The sequence below is a fragment of the Chiloscyllium plagiosum genome, unplaced genomic scaffold (genome assembly GCF_037043375.1).
Source record: "Chiloscyllium plagiosum isolate Xiang-an unplaced genomic scaffold, Cpla_swu_hap1 HiC_scaffold_46, whole genome shotgun sequence".
In the NCBI taxonomy this organism is placed as follows: Eukaryota; Metazoa; Chordata; class Chondrichthyes; order Orectolobiformes; family Hemiscylliidae; genus Chiloscyllium; species Chiloscyllium plagiosum.
In genome coordinates, this window is record NW_028270184.1 from 13,130,064 (window position 1) to 13,147,917 (window position 17,854).

Here is a 17,854-nt window from a genome sequence, read left to right on the forward strand (position 1 = left end):
GTGATTATTAAGTTTGCGGATGATACAAGATTTGGAGGCATCGGTTGCGAGGAAGGTTATCAAAAATTACAGAGGGATCTTGATCAGATGAGCAAGTGGGCTGAGGATTGACAACAGCAATTCAATTCAGGTCAATGAGGTGTTACACTTTGGAAGGTCAAACCAAGGTAGGACTTATCCAGTAAATGGGAAGGTGGAGTGTTGTGGAACAGAGGGACCGAGAAGTACATAGTTCATTGAAAGCAGCGTCACAGAGTGGTGAAGGTGGCATTTAGCTCGCTGGCCTTCATCGGTCAAGGCAGGAGTATAGGAGTTGGGATGCTATGTTATTGTATAAGTCATTGGTGAGGCCGCACTTGGAGTATTGTGTACACTTTTGGTCACCCTGTTATAGGAAAGGCATGCTTAAACTGGAAAGAATGCAAAGGTGATTTACAAGGATGTTGCCAGGACTAGTAGGCCTGATTTACAGGGAGTGATTGGCCAGGATAGGACGTTATTCCTTGGAACATGGGATAATGAGGGGTGACCTTATTGTGGTGTATAACACCATGAGGGGCATAAATCAGATGAATGTATATGGTCTTTTTCCCAGGGATGGGGAATTGAAAGCTAGAGGGCATGGGTTTAAGGTGAGAGGGGAAATATTTAAGAAGGACCTGAGGGGCAACATCATCGCTGGATGATGTTTTTGCCTCATCTTTAGCCACAGGGAGGGGTCCTGGAAGACTGGAGGGTAGCGAATGTGGGCCCTTATTCAAGAAGGGCTGCAAAGGGAACTCTCGACCAGTCAGCTTAACATCGGTGGTGTGGTAAGTTACTTGAGAAGATTCTGAGGAATAAGGTATACATGCGTTTGGAAAGACAGGGTTTGATTAGAAGCAGTCATCATGGCTTTGAGAGTGGGAGACCATGCCCCTCAAATCTGTTAGAGATCTTTGATGAAGTGACCAGGAAGGTTGATGAGGGGAGGGAGGTAGACGTAGTCTGTATGGATTTCAGTAAGGCCTTTGATAAGGTTCCACATGGCGGGCTGCTCTGGAAGGTTAGATCACATGGAATCCAGGGGGAGCTGGCAAACTGGATACACGATTGGCTTGATGGTAGGAAGCAGAGGGTAATAGTGGGAGGATGCTTGTCGGACTGGAGGCCTGTGACTAGTGGAGTGCCCCAGGGGTCGGTGCTGGGCCCATTGCTGTTTCTTATCAATATCAGTGATTTGGATGAGAATGCACAAGGAATGATTAGTAAGCTTGCAGATGACACTAAAACAGGCGGGATCGTGGGCAGTGAGGAAGGTTCTCAGAAATTGCAGCAGGACCTTGGTCAGCCGGGGAAGTGGGCCAGGAAATGACAAATGGAGTTTAATACGGACAAGTGTGAGGTCTTACAAGTCCTCAAGGCAGGAGTTTCATGGTGAATGGTAGGGCCTTAAGGAGTGTAGTGGAACAGAGGGACCTTGGAGCTCAGGTGCACAGTTCTCTGGAAGTGGAGTCCCAGGTAGACCGGACAGTAAAGAAGGCTTTTGGCACATTGGCATTCATCAGTCAGGGCACTGATAGAAGTTGGGAAGTTATCTAGCAGTTGTACAGGCCTTTGTGAGGCTGCACTTGGAGTATTGTGTTTAGTTTTGGTCCCTGTGCATTAGAAAGGATGTTATTAAACTGGAAAGTGTAGAAGGATGTTGCCAGGACCCAAAGGACTGAATTATAGGGAGAAGTTGGACAAGGCAGGACATTTTTCTTTAGTGTAGCAGACTAAGGGGGACCTTATAGAGGTGAATAAGATCATGAGAGACATGGACAGGGTGAATGCACTCAGTCTTTTCCCCAGGGTCGGGGAATCGAGGACTAGAGGGCATCAGTTTAAGGTGAGAGGGGAGAGAATAAAAGGGAACCTGAGGGGCAACATTTTTACCCAGAATGTTCCACCTCCACGCGGACAGGGTGTAGTGGAACCCAGGGCGTTGAGGCAGCAGTGCTAACCATTGTATTTGTACCACCCCAATAGGTTGTGATTAGGATTACAGACAGATTGAATGGGTGAAAACCTGGCAAATGGAATATAATGTGGCAGACTGCTCTTTGTCGGAAAGAGTAAAAGTGACTATTGCGCTTCTGTTGCGTAGTGGTCATCGCATTCGCTCCATACGCGGAAACTCCCCCCCTTGAAACGGAGAAAGACGCAGCACAGAGGGATTTAGATTCCTCAAACGTGAATCACGAAAAGCCGATACCTAATTTCAGAAGGTGACAGGCAGGCCTGTAGTGTTCCCCGTGCGAAAAGGGAATGGCATATCAAAATGGGAAGGCTGTATAAAAATCGACACACGGCGCCCGTCAGATTCCAACGGGAACACTGAACAGTCTGGGCCCTCTAGCGAAGGGAAGGTATTGGAGGACCTCCAGAGAATGTCCACTGGGCTGTGCCTAGGGTTGGACGGGTTCTGTTATGAGGAGAAGTTGGGTAGATTGGGCTTGTACACATTGGATTTCGAAGACTTACCGAAACAGATCCTCTGGGACTATCACGGGGTGAGGTGAGGGGTTATTTCTACAAGTCTAGGACCAGATCAGAGGTCCCAGATACCGATGAGGATTTCTTTCCCTCGGAGGGTATTGTTCTGTCGGGGCTGGGTCATTAAGTGTATTCAAGTCCGACGTAAACTTCTAATCCGTGAGGGAACCAACGATTAGAAGGTGAAAGCAGGTACGTGGAGCTGAAGATGGTTAATCAACTGTGATCCCACTGAATGGCATTCTTCTGACTGGGACACCTGAAATTTCTTGGTCAAAGGTTAGCTTTCTGCAAGTTGAGCAAGAGTTTGCCACTGAGAGGACTGAATGATATTGAGGATCGAGAGACCATCTTCTGAAGAGATTAGACGCCATCCTTCATGGCTTTTGCGTGCGATCAAAGGTGTCCTGGAGCTGAAGACTTGCCTCAGCCTCGACGGACCTCCGAGTTACAAGTCGGAAGGGAGCTGGGTTCTCCAGAGGTGCTATGTGGTTGGGAGGAGCACATTCTTCTGGGAGTGAGAGTGGATGATAGCGACACTGGGTGACAGCGACACTGGGTGACGACTGAGCACCGGGCAGGGCGAGACAGGAGGGAGCAACACAGCGGGTGGGAGGGCACAGGGGCCAAGTGGCAGCGTGGAAGGCGACAGGATGTGGGTGCGAATGAGTAGGGGCGTGCAGGGTGGGGCAAGGGCGTGGAGAGCAGGCACGAGTACGAGGGGAGTGGGGGAAGGACCAGGGTGTACAGGGTGGGGTGAGGGTAGTGCAGATGGGTGGAGAGAAGGGATGGGTATGAGGGGAAGAGTCGGGTGTGAGGATTGAGTAAGGGTGTATGGGAGGGGAGGGATGGGTACGGGGAGTGGGGTGGCGGGAGGGCAGAACAAGGATGTGTACAGGCGAAGAGGAGCGCCAGACGGAAGGAGAGCAGGGATAATTGGTGAAAGGAGTGGAGGGGTGAGACTGGTTAGGGATTTGGGATGAATGAGGCAGGGGGATGGTGAGTGACTCGGGTGGGATATGTGAAAGGAAGCATGGGTAGAGGATGATGGGAATGGGGTCAGTGACTGTCACACTGACCCGTGCAAGCGCACCCGACAGAACCAATCCCCAAGCACACAATTCATTTCACTTTCCAGGCATGAATTTGTTAAAAATTTGTATTCTGCCAACTCACATCTATTTCTTTAATACATCTCTCAGCCAGCCGACCCTCACCACCCCTCTGTCCCCATTACGTTAACCCGTACCCTCCCGGAAAATAAAACAACCCAGCACCAGTACCACCCCTGGTCACTTTCCACACCTCCCCAGCACTAGCACATTCGCTCCTGGTGAAAAATATATATTTTTATTTCTGAAATGCGTGGTGGTTGTGTCGGCACTCTGACCGCCATGGGAGTAGATGTTTGTTAGTGAAGAGGGGAGCCGTCCATCCCACAAGGTCTCTGCTCGCTGTCTACCAGCCGCACTCTTCAGTTAGGGGGATGTTGCTCGTGACCAGAGACAGATCTTCATCCACGTAGACAATTGGGATCCATACTGTCTTCACAGCTTTGCAGCAGCTCCTCTGTGGGGTCCAGAATGAGAAGGCCATTCGGTAATAATCAACACAAGTTCCACGTTTATCCCCTTTACCGCAACTCAGTTCACCCTCTGATCCAGTAACTGGGTTCAGGGGCAGGCTGCTATGTCTAAGTTGGGCAAGGACTTTCCGAGAGGGCATTTGTAAACTAGGACACGGTACACACATATTCAATTGACGATGATGAATTAAGGGACAATGTACTGAGTCTTTAAGTTGCCCAGAGAAGTTCACAGTCATAAAGATGATAAGGTCCGAGGCAGTGTTGCTGAACAAACAGACCTTGGAGTGCAGGTTCATAGCTCCTGAAAGTGGAGTCGCAGGTAGATAGGATAGTGAAGAAGGCATTTGGTATGCTTTCCTTTATTGGTCAGAGTATTGAGTGCAGGAGTTGGGAGGTCATGTTGCGGCTGTACTGGACATTGGTTAGGCCACTGTTGGAAAATTGCATGCACTTCTGGTCTCCTTATCGGAAAGATGTTGTGAAACTTGAAAGGATTCAGAAAGGATTTACAAGGATGTTGCCAGGGTTGGAGGATCTGAGCTACAGGGAGAGGCTGAACAGGCTGGGGCTGTTTTCCCTGGAGCGTCGGAGGCTGAGGGGTGACCTTATAGAGGTTTACAAAATTATGAGGGGCATGGATAGGATAAATAGATAAAGTCTTTTTCCTGAGGTTGGGGAGTCTAGAACTAGAGGGCATAGGTTTAGGGTGAGAGGGGAAAGATATAAAAGAGACCTAAGGGGCAACATTTTCACACAGAGGGTGGTGCGTGTATGGAATGAGCTGCCAGAAGAAGTGGTGGAGGTTGATACAATTGCAACATTTAAGAGGCATTTGGATGGGTATATGAATAGGAAGGGTTTGGAGGGATATGGGCCGGGTGCTGGCTGGTGGGACTAGATTGGGTTGGGATACCTGGTCAGCATGGACAGGTTGGACCGAAGGGTCTGTTTCCGTGCTGTACATCTCTATGACTCTACACAGGCCCCATCAAATACCCCTAGGACATGGGCAGCATGGGGTTAGATACAGAGTAAAGCTCCCTTTACACTGTCCCTCATCAAACACTCCCCAGGACAGGGACAGCACGGGGTTAGATACAGAGTAAAGTTCCCTCTACACTGTCCCCTATCAAACACTCCCAGGGCAGGGACAGCACAGGGTTAGATACAGAGTAAAGCTCCTTCTACACTGTCCCCATCAAACATTCCCCAGGACAGGGACAGCACAGGGTTAGATACAGTTTAAAGCTCTCTGAACTCTTTTAAACTGGAATTGAAGATTCCTCTACATAGTCCCATTAAAAAAAATGACTCCCGGGTCAGGTACAGCACGGGGTTAGATACAGGGTAATGAGCCCAGAACTCCTCCACATCAGAGACATCTAACATCTCCATCCAGGCTTTTGAATGAGGTATTCCCCAGGCAGGTGGAGAAAGAATTAAGGGTTGAGCTGGTGGACCTGACTAGGTGGGATGCTCTTCGGAGGGTCCGTGTGAACTCAATGGGCTGAATGGCCAGCTTCCGCACTGTAGGGATTCTATGTGTCCCCCTCTTGGGGTCCTGACCCTTCACGGTTGAAACCGATGACACAGTTCTGGACACATTACTCCCCATCCCTGTGGGAACTTGATATGTACAAACCGAAACTTCCTCAGGTCAATTCCAAAAGCCAAAGGCTTAATTTATGAGGATAGGCTGGAGTTTTGGGGAATTGAAGGCAATCTCATGGAGACATATCTGATGTTGACCACGAAGACGCTGAGAGGATGGTTTCTATTACGGGGCGATCCAAAACGAGAGCTCATCATTTCAGGATAAGGGATTTAAGAGAGAGATGAGGAGTTTTTGGATCATTGGAGTCTCTTCTGTGGGTCCTGCATAAGAAGGATGGGTTGCATCCGAATTGGAAGGGGACTAATGTAATGGTGGTGAGATTGGCCCGAGTTGCTCAGGAGGATTTAAACTAGTCAAGGGAAGGAGGAGGTGCAAAGAGATCAGTCTGAGGTTGGCGCAGTTGGGAAAAGGAGTGAGTCAAACGGTCAGGGCAGGTAGGAGCGGAGCAGAGCAGAGAACGAGGTAGGACTGATGAATTAAACAGCATTTACTTCAATTCTCGAGGCCTGACAGATAAGGCAGACGAATGTAGGGACTGAGATAACGTAGCTTTTCCAGAACTGTGACTCAAGGATGGACAGGACTGAGGTATAGACGCTATTGGAAAGAGGGGCAAGAGAGGAGCGGGAGTAGGCGTTTCTGATAACATTATGGAAGATATTCCAAGGAGGATGCGTTGAAGAGTATGGTGCTGGTAAAGCACAGCCGGTCAATCTCAGGGGAATCAACGTTTCGGGCATAAGTCCTTCGTCAGGATCCTGATGAAGAGCTTATGCCCATAATGTCACTTCTCCTGCTCTCGGGATGCTGCCTGACCTGCTGTGCTTTTCCAGCAACACACTCTCTCTCGACTCTGATCTCCAGCAGCTGCAGTCCTCACTTTCTCCCATTCCAGGGAGTATGTCCAGGGAAGTTATTTGGATGGAACGGAGAAATAAGAAAGGGATGATCACCTTAATGGGATTGTACGGCACAGCCCTCAATAGTCAGCAAGGAAATTAAGAAGCAAATTTGTACGGAGATTTCCATTACCTGTAAGAATAATTGGGTTGTAATGGTGGATGACTTTAACTTTCCAAACATAGACTGGGACTGCCATAGCGTTAAGGGTTTAGGTGGAGAGGAGTTTGTTAAGTGTGTACAAGACAATTTTCTGATGCAGTGTGTGGATGTACCTACCAGAGAAGGTGCAAAACTTGATCTATTCTTGGGAAATAAGGCAGGGCAGGTGACTGAGGTGTCAGTGGGGGAGCGCTTTGGGGCCAGCGACCATAATTCTATTCGTTTTAAAGTAGTGATGGAAAAGGATAGATTGGATCTAAAACTTAATGCTCTAAATTACAGGATGGTCAATTTTGATGATATTAGGCAGGAACTTTCAAAAGTTGATTGGGGGGGTGGGGGGTGGGGTGGATGTTCATAGGTAAAGGGATGGCTAGAAAGTGGGAAGCCTTCAGAAATGAGACAACAAGATCCAGTGACAGTACGTTCCTGTTAGGGTGAAAGGGAAAGCTGGTCGGTGTAGGAAATGCCGGATGACTTGAGAAACTGAGGCTCTGGCGAAGAGAGAAAGGAGGAAGCATATGTCAGGAATAAACAGGATAGATTGAGTGAATTCCCAGAAAAGGAGGAGTGTACTTAAGAGGGAAATCAGGAGGGCAAAAAGGGGACATGGGATAGCTTTGGCCAATAGGGTTCAGAAGAATCCAAAGAGATTCTACAAATACATTCAGGACAAAAAGGGTAACTAGGGAGAGAATAGGACCCCTCAAAGATCAGCTACGTGTGGTAATGCAGGAGCTGGGTGAGATATTAACTGAGTATTTTGCATCAGTTTTTACTGTGGAGAAGGATATGGAAGCTGGAGAACTTGGGAAATAAATAGTGACATCTTGAAAAGTGTCCCACGTTACAAAAGAGGTGGTGCTGAACATTATGGAAAAGCATAAAGGTGAATAAATTCCAGAAAGCAGATCAGGTGTGTACCCTAAAACACTGCAGGATGCGAGGGAAGTGATTGCTGGGCCTCCAGCTGAGATGTTCGGATCAGCGATAGTCACAGGGGAGGTGCCGGAAGACTGGAGGTTGGTGCCACTTTTTAAGAAGGGCAGTAAGGACAAGCCAGGGAATTATAGACCGGTGAGCCTGACCTCGGTGGTGGGCAAGTTGTTGGAGGGGAATCCTGTGAGACAGGATGTACATGTATTTGGAAAGGCCAGGACTGATTAGGGATAGGCATCATGGCTTTGTGCGTGGGAAATCATGTCTCACAAACTCGATTGAGTTTTTTGAAGAAGATGGATGAAGGCAGAGTGGTGGCCTTTGTCGACATGGCCTTCAGTAAGGCGTTCGACAAGGTTCCCCGTGGTAGATTACTTAGCAAAGTATCCAGGCAGAACTAGCCAATTGGATGCAGAATTGACTCGATGGTAGAAGGTGGTGATGGAGGGTTGCTTTTCGGACTGCAATTTCTCCCCGTGTCAGCAGGGTTTTCTCCAGGGGCTTCAGTCTCCTCCCACTGTCCAAAGATGTGCAGATTAGGGTGGATTAGACATGGGGAATGCAGGGTTATGTAGATAGGGTAGCGTGGGGGAGGTGTGTATGGTTGGGATGCCCTTCGGAGGGGCGGTGAGGACTCGATGGGCCGAATGGCCTGCTTCCACACTGGAGGGATTCTATGGTTCTCAGCGATTCGCAAATCCTGACACCAGGCATTTTACAACAGAAGGTATTCCGACACGACGGAAGGGGATCCTGGGCAGACTTTGCAGAGATGGATTTACAGAATCACAGATTCCCTACAGTGTGGAAACAGGTCCTTTTACCCAACAAGTCCACACTGACCCTCCAAACAGTCACCCACCCAAACCCATTGGCCCACCCTATGACTCTATAATTACCCCTGACGAGTGCACCTAACCGACACATCCCTGGGCAGTATGAGGCAATTTAGCACGGCCAATTCACCCTAACCTACACATCCCTGGGCAGTATGGGTGATTTACATGGCCAATCCACCCTAACCTGCACATCTCTGGGCACCATGGGACAATTTAGCACGGCCAATCCACCCTAACCTGCACATCCCTGGGCACTATGGGACAATTTAGCACGGCCAGTCCACCCTAACCTGCACATCCCTGGACACTATGGGACAATTTAGCACGGCCAATCCACCCTAACCTGCACATCCCTGGACACTACGGGACAATTTAGCATGGCCAATCCACCCTAACCTGCACATCTCTGGGCACTATGGGACAATTTAGCACAGCCAATCCACCCTAACCTGCACATCCCTGGACACTACGGGACAATTTAGCACGGCCAATCCACCCTAACCTGCACATCCCTGGGCACTATGGGACAATTTAGCACGGCCAATCCACCCTAACCTGCACATACCTGGGCACAATGGGACAATTTAGCATGGCCAATCCACCCTAACCTGCACATCCCTGGGCATTATGGGACAATTATAGCACGGCCAATCCACCCTAACCTGCACATCCCTGGAGACTTTGGGACAATTTAGCATAGCCAATCCACCCTAACCTGCACACCCCTGGATACTATGGGACAATTTAGCACGGCCAATCCACCCGAACCTGCACATCCCTGGGCACTATGGGACAATTTAGCACAGCCAATCCACCCTAGCCTGCACATCCCTGGACACTATGGGGCAATTTAGCACGGCCAATTCACCCTAATCTGCACATCCCTGGACACTATGGGGCAATTTAGCACGGCCAATCCACCCTAACTTGCACATCCCTGGACACTTTGGGACAATTTAGCATGGCCAATCCACCCTAGCCTGCACATCCCTGGACACTATGGGGCAATTTAGCACGGCCAATCCACCCTAAGCTGCGCACCCCTGGATACTATGGGACAATTTAGCACGGCCAATCCACCCGAACCTGCACACCCCTGGACACTATGGGACAATTTAACATGGCCAATCCACCCTAACCTGCACATCCCTGGGCACTATGGGACAATTTCCCACGGCCAATCCACCCTAACCTGCACATCCCTGAACATTATGGGACAATTTAGCACGGCCAATCCACCCTAACCTGCACATCCCTGGGCACTATGGGGCAATTTAGCATAGCCAATCCACCCTAACCTGCACATCCCTGGACACTATGGGACAATTTAGCACAGCCAATCCACCCTAGCCTGCACATCCCTGGACACTGTGGGGCAATTTAGCACGGCCAATCCACCCTAACCTGCACACCCCTGGACACTACGGGACAATTTAGCACGGCCAATCCACCCTAACCTACACATCCCTGGGCACTATGGGACAATTTAGCACGGCCAATCCACCCTAACCTGCACATCCCTGGGCACTATGGGGCAATTTAGCATGGCCAATCCACCCTAACCTGCACATCCCTGGGCACTATGGGGCAATTTAGCACGGCCAATCCACCCTAACCTGCACATCCCTGGACACCGTGGGACAATTTAGCATGGCCACTCCACCCTAACCTGCACATCCCTGGGCACTATGGGACAATTTAGCACGGCCAATCCACCCTAACCTGCACAACTCTGGGCACTATGGGACAATTTAGCACGGCCAATCCACCCTACCCTGCACATCCCTGGGCACTATGGGACAATTTAGCACAGCCAATCCACCCTAACCTGCACATCCCTGGGCACTATGGGACAATTTAGCACGGCCAATCCACCCTAACCTGCACATCCCTGGACACTATGGGACAATTTAGCACGGCCAATCCACCCTAACCTGCACATCCCTGGACACTGTGGGGCAATTTAGCACGGCCAATCCACCCTAACCTGCACATCCCTGGACACTATGGGACTATTTAGCACGGCCAATCCACCCTAACCTGCACATCCCTGGGCACTATGGGGCAATTTAGCATGGCCAATCCACCCTAACCTGCACATCCCTGGGCACTATGGGGCAATTTAGCACGGCCAATCCACCCTAACCTGCACATCCCTGGACACCGTGGGACAATTTAGCATGGCCACTCCACCCTAACCTGCACATCCCTGGGCACTATGGGACAATTTAGCACAGCCAATCCACCCTAACCTGCACATCCCTGGGCACTATGGGACAATTTAGCACAGCCAATCCACCCTAACCTGCACATCCCTGGGCACTATGGGACAATTTAGCACAGCCAATCCACCCTAACCTGCACATCACTGGGCACTATGGGGCAATTTAGCACAGCCAATCCACCCTAACCTGCACATCCCTGGGCACTATGGGACAATTTAGCACAGCCAATCCACCCTAACCTGCACATCACTGGGCACTATGGGGCAATTTAGCACGGCCAATCCACCCTAACCTGCACATCCCTGGGCACTATGGGACAATTTAGCACAGCCAATCCACCCTAACCTGCACATCCCTGGGCACTATGGGACAATTTAGCACAGCCAATCCACCCTAACCTGCACATCACTGGGCACTATGGGGCAATTTAGCACAGCCAATCCACCCTACCCTGCACATCCCTGGGCACTATGGGACAATTTAGCACAGCCAATCCACCCTAACCTGCACATCCCTGGGCACTATTTGACAATTTAGCACAGCCAATCCACCCTAACCTGCACATCACTGGGCACTATGGGGCAATTTAGCATGACCAATCCACCCTTACCTCGACATCCCTGGGCACTATGGGGCAATTTAGCATGGCCAATCCACCCTAACCTGCACATCCCTGGGCACTATGGGACAATTTATCATGACCAATCCACCCTTACCCCGACATCCCTGGGCACTATGGGGCAATTTAGCACGGCCAATCCACCCTAACCTGCACATCTTCGGATGTAGTGATTGTAACGAGGTCAGCCAGCGAGACCTTATAGAATGTGAGTTTGGGGTGTTTTCTGGTCCCAGTCGGGAGCCCTGTTTTATATAAGAAGGTGTGTTCTGAGGTATGCTGACTCTACATGAGGCAGTGCTATAGTCAGGGGCTGTTCATGTGTTAATAGAAAGTGACGGAACGCCAGCCTCTGTACAGCTACTGCCGTTTCAAAATTACCTCGAAAGACCGGCCAAGAACGAACGAAAGCCCTGGGGAATTCCTGAGGGGTGATACTGTCAGACGCTTTTCGTGAGAACTCTCCCAGAATCACCTGCTGCTGTTGACAGCTGCTGACTCGATCCCTCCGGCTTGTTTTTCCCATTCCAAGGACACCACCTGCTCTTTTTTCTCCCACGCTGCATCCCTGCAATGGCCGCTCTCTTGGTTAGGGTTGCATTGCCGTAGCGCCCTTAACACAGGACCTCAGCCCGCGGTGCCTCTCTCTCTCTCTCTCTCGCTCTCGTGGAAGGGGGGGGGGGGGGGGCTTGGCAATGAATTTCGACGGTACCCCACAAGGGGAGAGATATCCGGATTGGAACGCCGGATACAGGAGACAGGGAGAGGGAGGGACAAAGGGGTACGGGCCCTGGTTTCTGTGACTCTGAGTTAATGGGTTGGGTGGGGAATGATTCATTTAGGTTATTTAATGGACTAATTCGGAAGCAAATCTCAGCACCCAGGAACGAAGGGAACAAATGATAGTCCCTCCATCGTGCTGTAATATTTTATGGTGGATTTTTTTATCAATGTAATTGAGGTGGGGTTGGTGAGTGCAGGCTAGAACCTGTACAAAATGCCTGGAGGACAGATTGATTCCTAGCGTTTTGGAGAATTTCACAGACAGACAGACAGACAGACAGACAGAATCTCACCTCCCACCCCTTGTCAACAAAGCAGATACAGGAATATGTTTGTGAGCTGCAGAGGAGAGTGAACACAGCTGGTAACTCCTTATCTTGGGCGGGAGGGCACACCGGGGAGTTTCAGTGTCTCAGGCAGGACTCGAGAACCTCGGTTCACTCGGAGACCCATCTAGAGAGGGCAGTGCCTTGCATCCCAACCCTTGCTGTCCACGTCCACAGGTAAGGCATGTTCCCTTCACGGACTGGATTTCGACCACGTTCTGCCATCACTCGTGCCAGTAGGCTGGCATCAGAGATGGCACTCATGTCTTTGGAATCCCTGTGCCACCCCTTCCCCCCCCCCCCCCGCTACAGACATCCGACGGGAGCAGGTTGGAAACGCAGGAAGGCAGTTCCTAATGACCCAGTGGCAGGGCGGGGTGGGGGGGTGGTCACAGTCTGAAGGATACGGGGCAGGCCTGAGGTGAGGAGAAATCTCTTGACCTAGAGAGTGGGGAGCCCGTGCGCTGGTCTGCCCCAGAAGGTGGCAGAGGTGCCAACATTGAGGGTTTTCAAGGAAGAGTTGAATGGTAGTTCTCAGGGCTGCTGGGATCGAAGGGGGAGAAAGTGGAGGGGTGGGCTTTGGAGTCGGATGATGGTGTTGTGTTTGGGGGGGGCTGCAGCAGGTTCGAAGGGCCGAATGGCCTACTCCCAATCTCTCTAGTCATATCGAACCTCGTTACGCTTGCCCTCTCCTGCTTTCCCACTTGGCCGAGTTGGTACCTACCCTGCCAGTTTTCGATCCCTTGGTCGGATGATCTTGGCGACAGCGGGGGGATACCAGGTCCCGCGTGTGCCTGCAGCTGGCACAGGCCACGTAGGTAATCTGTTCCGGGTACAGAATCCAATGTTCCCAGCCCAGGTCTGGGGAGAGACAAAGAGACAAGAGGTCAATCGAACGTTGACTGAGGATTGCTTTCACTTGGGAAGACAGTGGCCTGTAGAGGTCTACACAATTATGGGAGGCGTCGATAGGGCAGATAGTCAGAGGCTTTTCTCCCCCAGAGGTTGAAGCTTCACTGACAAGGGGGCAGAAGCTCAAGGTGAGAGGGGGAATGTTTCAGGGAAACACGCAAGGGAGGTTTTTCACACAGAGAGTGGTAGGTGCCGACAACACGCTGTCAGAAGAGGTGTTGGAAGCAGACACGTTGGCCACATTTAAGAGGCATCTAAATGGTTACATGAATACGGAGGGATACAGACTGAGTTTTTTTAGTTGAGTTGGATGATCATCCCAGGCTTGGAGGGGCCTGTTCCTGTTCTGTACTTCTCTTTTGTTCTACCTGCCCAGAAATAAAGACAGGCGTTCCACAGACTCGAATCGTGAGGTTCCAGTATTCAACCGGCCTAGACACGAATCGTGGAGTCATACATCACGGGAACAGTCGGTCCACCTGGTCCACACCGACCAGATATCCTCAATTCATCCAGTCCCATTTGTCCGGCCCATAATCCCTCCAAACCCTTCCTATTCATGTCCCCATCCAGATGCCTTTTAGATGTTGCAATTGTACCAGCCTCCACCACTTCCTCTGGCAGCTCATTCCATACACGTACCACCCTCTGTGTGAAAAAGTTGCCCCTTAGGTCTCTTTTATATCTTTCCCCTCTCACCTTAAACCTATGCCCTCTAATTCTGGACTCCCCCACCCCAGGGAAAAGACCTTATCTATTTACCCCCTCTATGGCCCTCATGATTTTATAAACCTCTATAAGGTCACCCCAGAACCTCTAACGCTCCAGGGAAAATAGCCCCAGCCTGTTCAGCCTCTCCTTATAGAATAGAGTAGCCTTTACTGTTACATGCACTCGACTGACTGTAATGTTGCCTCTCAGCGCCATCTTAGATACTGGGTACCTCGGTACAGATATTTTAAATGTTGTTACAGAATAGAAATAGTTAACAAAAAGACTGGCAGAGTTTTTAAAAGTCTGGAATAAGATTAAAAAGTACCTTTAAAGTCGACAGTATGTTCCTGTTAGGGTGAAAGGAAAGGTTGGTAGGTGTTAGGGAATGTCAGATGACTAGAGAAATTGACGGTTTTGTTCAGAAAAAGAAGGAAGCATATGTCAGGTATAGACAGGAGAGGTCAGGTGAATCCTTAGAAGAGTAGAAAGGCAGTAGGAGTATACTGACAAGGGGGATCAATGGGGCACAAGGGGGGCATGAGATAGCTTTGGCAAACAGAGTTAAGGAGAATCCAAAGAGTTTTTACAAATACATTCAGGACAAAAGGGGTAACACTAGGGAGAGAATAGGGCCCCTCAAAGATCAGCAAGGCAGCCTTTGTGTGGTGCTGCAGGAGATGGGGCAGATACTAAACGAGTATTTTGCATCAGTATTTACTGTCGAAAAGGACATGAAAGATAGAGAATGTGGGGAAATAGCTGGTGACATCTTGAAAAATGTTAATCTTACAAAGGAGGTGCTGGATGTCTTAAAATGCATAAAGGTGGATAAATCCCCAGGACCCGATCAGGTGTACCCGAGAACTCTGTGGGAAGCTAGTGAAGTGATTGCTGGGCCTCTTGCTGAGATATTTGTATCATCGATAGTCACAGGTGAGGTGCCTGAAGACTGGAGGTTGGCAAACGTGGTGCCACTGTTTAAGAAAGGTGGTAAGGACAAGCCAGGGAACTATAGACCAGTGAGCCTGACCTCGGTGGTGGGCAAGTTGTTGGAGGGAATCCTGAGGGACTGGATGTACATGTATTTGGAAAGACAAGGATTGATTAAGGATAGTCAACATGGCTTTGTGCGCAGGAAATTGTGTCTCATGAACTTGATTGAATTTTTTAAGAAGTAACAAAGAGAATTGATGAGGGCAGAGCAGTGGACGTCATCTAAGGCATTCGACAAGGTTCCCCATAGGAGACTGATTAGCAAGGCTAGATCTCACAGAATACAGGGAGAACTAGCCGTTTGGATACAGAACTGGCTCAAAGGTAGAAGACAGAGGGTGGTGGTGGAGGGTTGTTTTTCAGACTGGAGGCCTGTGACCACTGGAGTGCCACAAGGATCGGTGCTGGGCCCTCTACTTTTTGTCATTTACATAAATGATTTGGATGCGAGCATAAGAGGTACAGTTAGTAAGTTTGCAGATGACACCAAAATTGGAGATGTAGTGGACAGCGAAGAGGGTTACCTCGGATTACAACAGGATCTGGACCAGATGGGCCAATAGGCAGAGAAGTGGCAGATGGAGTTTAATTCAGATAAATGTGAGGTGCTGCATTTTGGGAAAGCAAATCTTAGCAGGACTTATACACTTAGTGATAAGGTCCTCGGGAGTGTTGCTGAACAAAGAGATCTTGGAGTGCAGGTTCATAGCTCCTTGAAAGTGGAGTCGCAGGTAGATAGGATAGTGAAGAACGCATTCCTTTATTGGTCAGAGTATCGAGTACAGGAGTTGGGAGGTCATGTTGCGGCTGTACAGGACATTGGTTAGGCCACTGTTGGAATATTGTGTGCAATTCTAGTCTCCTTCCTATGGGAATGATGTTGTGAAACTTGAAAGGGTTCAGAAAAGATTTACACGGATTTGAGCGACAGGGAGAGGCTGAATAGGCTGCTAATGCTCCTGAGTGTAAAAAAGGTGAGGCATGGGGTGCCAAATGTGCGGGCTGCTTTTCCCAGGACACCTTTCAGTCCAACTTGGGGTACAGAGGGGTCAGAGGTCATGTCTGGCAAATTGAAACAATGGGTGGGGTCTAAGTTGGAGGATCAAAGAGTGGACATTGCCTGAGGGTATGAACAAAGTTCGGGTTAATGGGTGATGCTGTCCATCAGTGGTGGTTCAGGCATCACAACTGCCTCACTCTCTCTCCCCATTTCCCTGTATCAATCCATAAACTAATCCCACTGCCCCACTCTCTCCCCATAGCCCTGTATCAATCCCAAACTAATCCCACTGCCCCACCCTCTCCCCATAGCCCTGTATCAATCCCCAAACTAATCCCACTGCCCCACTCTCTCTCCTCATAGGCCTGTATCAATCCCCAAACTAATCCCACTGCCCCACCCTCTCCCCATAGCCCTGTATCAATCCCCAAACTAATCCCACTGCCCCACTCTCTCTCCTCATAGGCCTGTATCAATCCCCAAACTAATCCCACTGCCCCACTCTCTCCCCTTAGCCCTGTATCAATCCCCAAACTAATCCCACTGCCCCACTCTGTCCCCATTTCCCTGTATCAATCCCCAAACTAATCCCACTGCCCCACTCTCTCCCCATAGCCCTGTATCAATCCCCAAACTAATCCCACTGCCCCACTCTCTCTCCTCATAGGCCTGTATCAATCCCCAAACTAATCCCACAGCCCCACTCTCTCCCCATAGCCCTGTATCAATCCCCAAACTAATCCCACTGCCACACTCTCTCCCCATAGCCCTGTAACAATTCCCAAACTAATCCCACTGCCCCACTCTCTCTCCTCATAGGCCTGTATCAATCCCCAAACTAATCCCACAGCCCCACTCTCTCCCCATAGCCCTGTATCAATCCCCAAACTAATCCCACTGCCACACTCTCTCCCCATAGCCCTGCATCAATCCCCAAACTAATCCCATTGCCCCACCCTCTCCCCATATCCCTGTATCAATACCCAAACTAATTCCACTGCCACACTCTCTCCCCATAGCCCTGTATCAATACCTAAACTAATCCCACTGCCCCACTCTGTCCCCATTTCCCTGTATCAATCCCCAAACTAATCTCACTGCCACACTCTCTCTCCTCAAAGGCCTGTATCAATCCCAAAATTAATCCCACTGCCACACTCTCTCCCCATAGCCCTGTATCAATCCCCAAACTAATCCCACGGCCCCGCACTCTCTTTTCCACCTCAGTGTAAACTTGACTCCTTGTGTTAGTCGCAGTCAGGAGTGGAACAGTGGGGTTGAGCTGGGGCTGACGTTCCCACAGTGTACGTGCTGTTGAATGGTGGATGTTGAGCCTGGCCAGTTACCTGTGAGTGAGATTTGAGCTGCAGTTTGGCAGCAGAGCTTCAGTGATGTTGCTGTGGTCTCATTGTCTGGTGTTGCTGACACCTCACTCTGGGGCTGCGTGGTGTTCGCAACTGGAAAAGATTCACGTGACAGAATTAGGCTCCAAAGTCCGATCGAATTTTCTCCGTCTTCAGTGGAAAAGAAAATCCTCTTCCCTCTCGGCATTTCCGGAGGGCTACAGCACTCACAGCAGCTCAGGCTGAGGCTACAGCCCACCCTGTTCCCTGGCCAACATCGCTGTCTCAGGCTGACTGCAGTGCTCCAGCGAATCATAGAATACCGACAGTGTGGAAACAGGCCATGAACAGGCACCTAACCTGTACATCCGTGGGCACT

At 50.0% G+C, this 17,854-nt stretch overlaps 1 long non-coding RNA gene across 1 annotated transcript; it reads right to left on the reverse strand.

Annotated features, from left to right (window-relative positions):
• Window positions 1-3,810: 3,810 nt before the first annotated feature.
• Window positions 3,811-17,587, reverse strand: LOC148136212 (uncharacterized). Its single transcript, XR_015754540.1, has 3 exons — window positions 17,479-17,587; window positions 13,238-13,374; window positions 3,811-4,086 (listed from the first exon to the last, which is right to left on the reverse strand). It is a non-coding gene; the product is annotated as an uncharacterized LOC148136212 (long non-coding RNA).
• Between the last annotated feature and the right edge of the window lie 267 nt (window positions 17,588-17,854).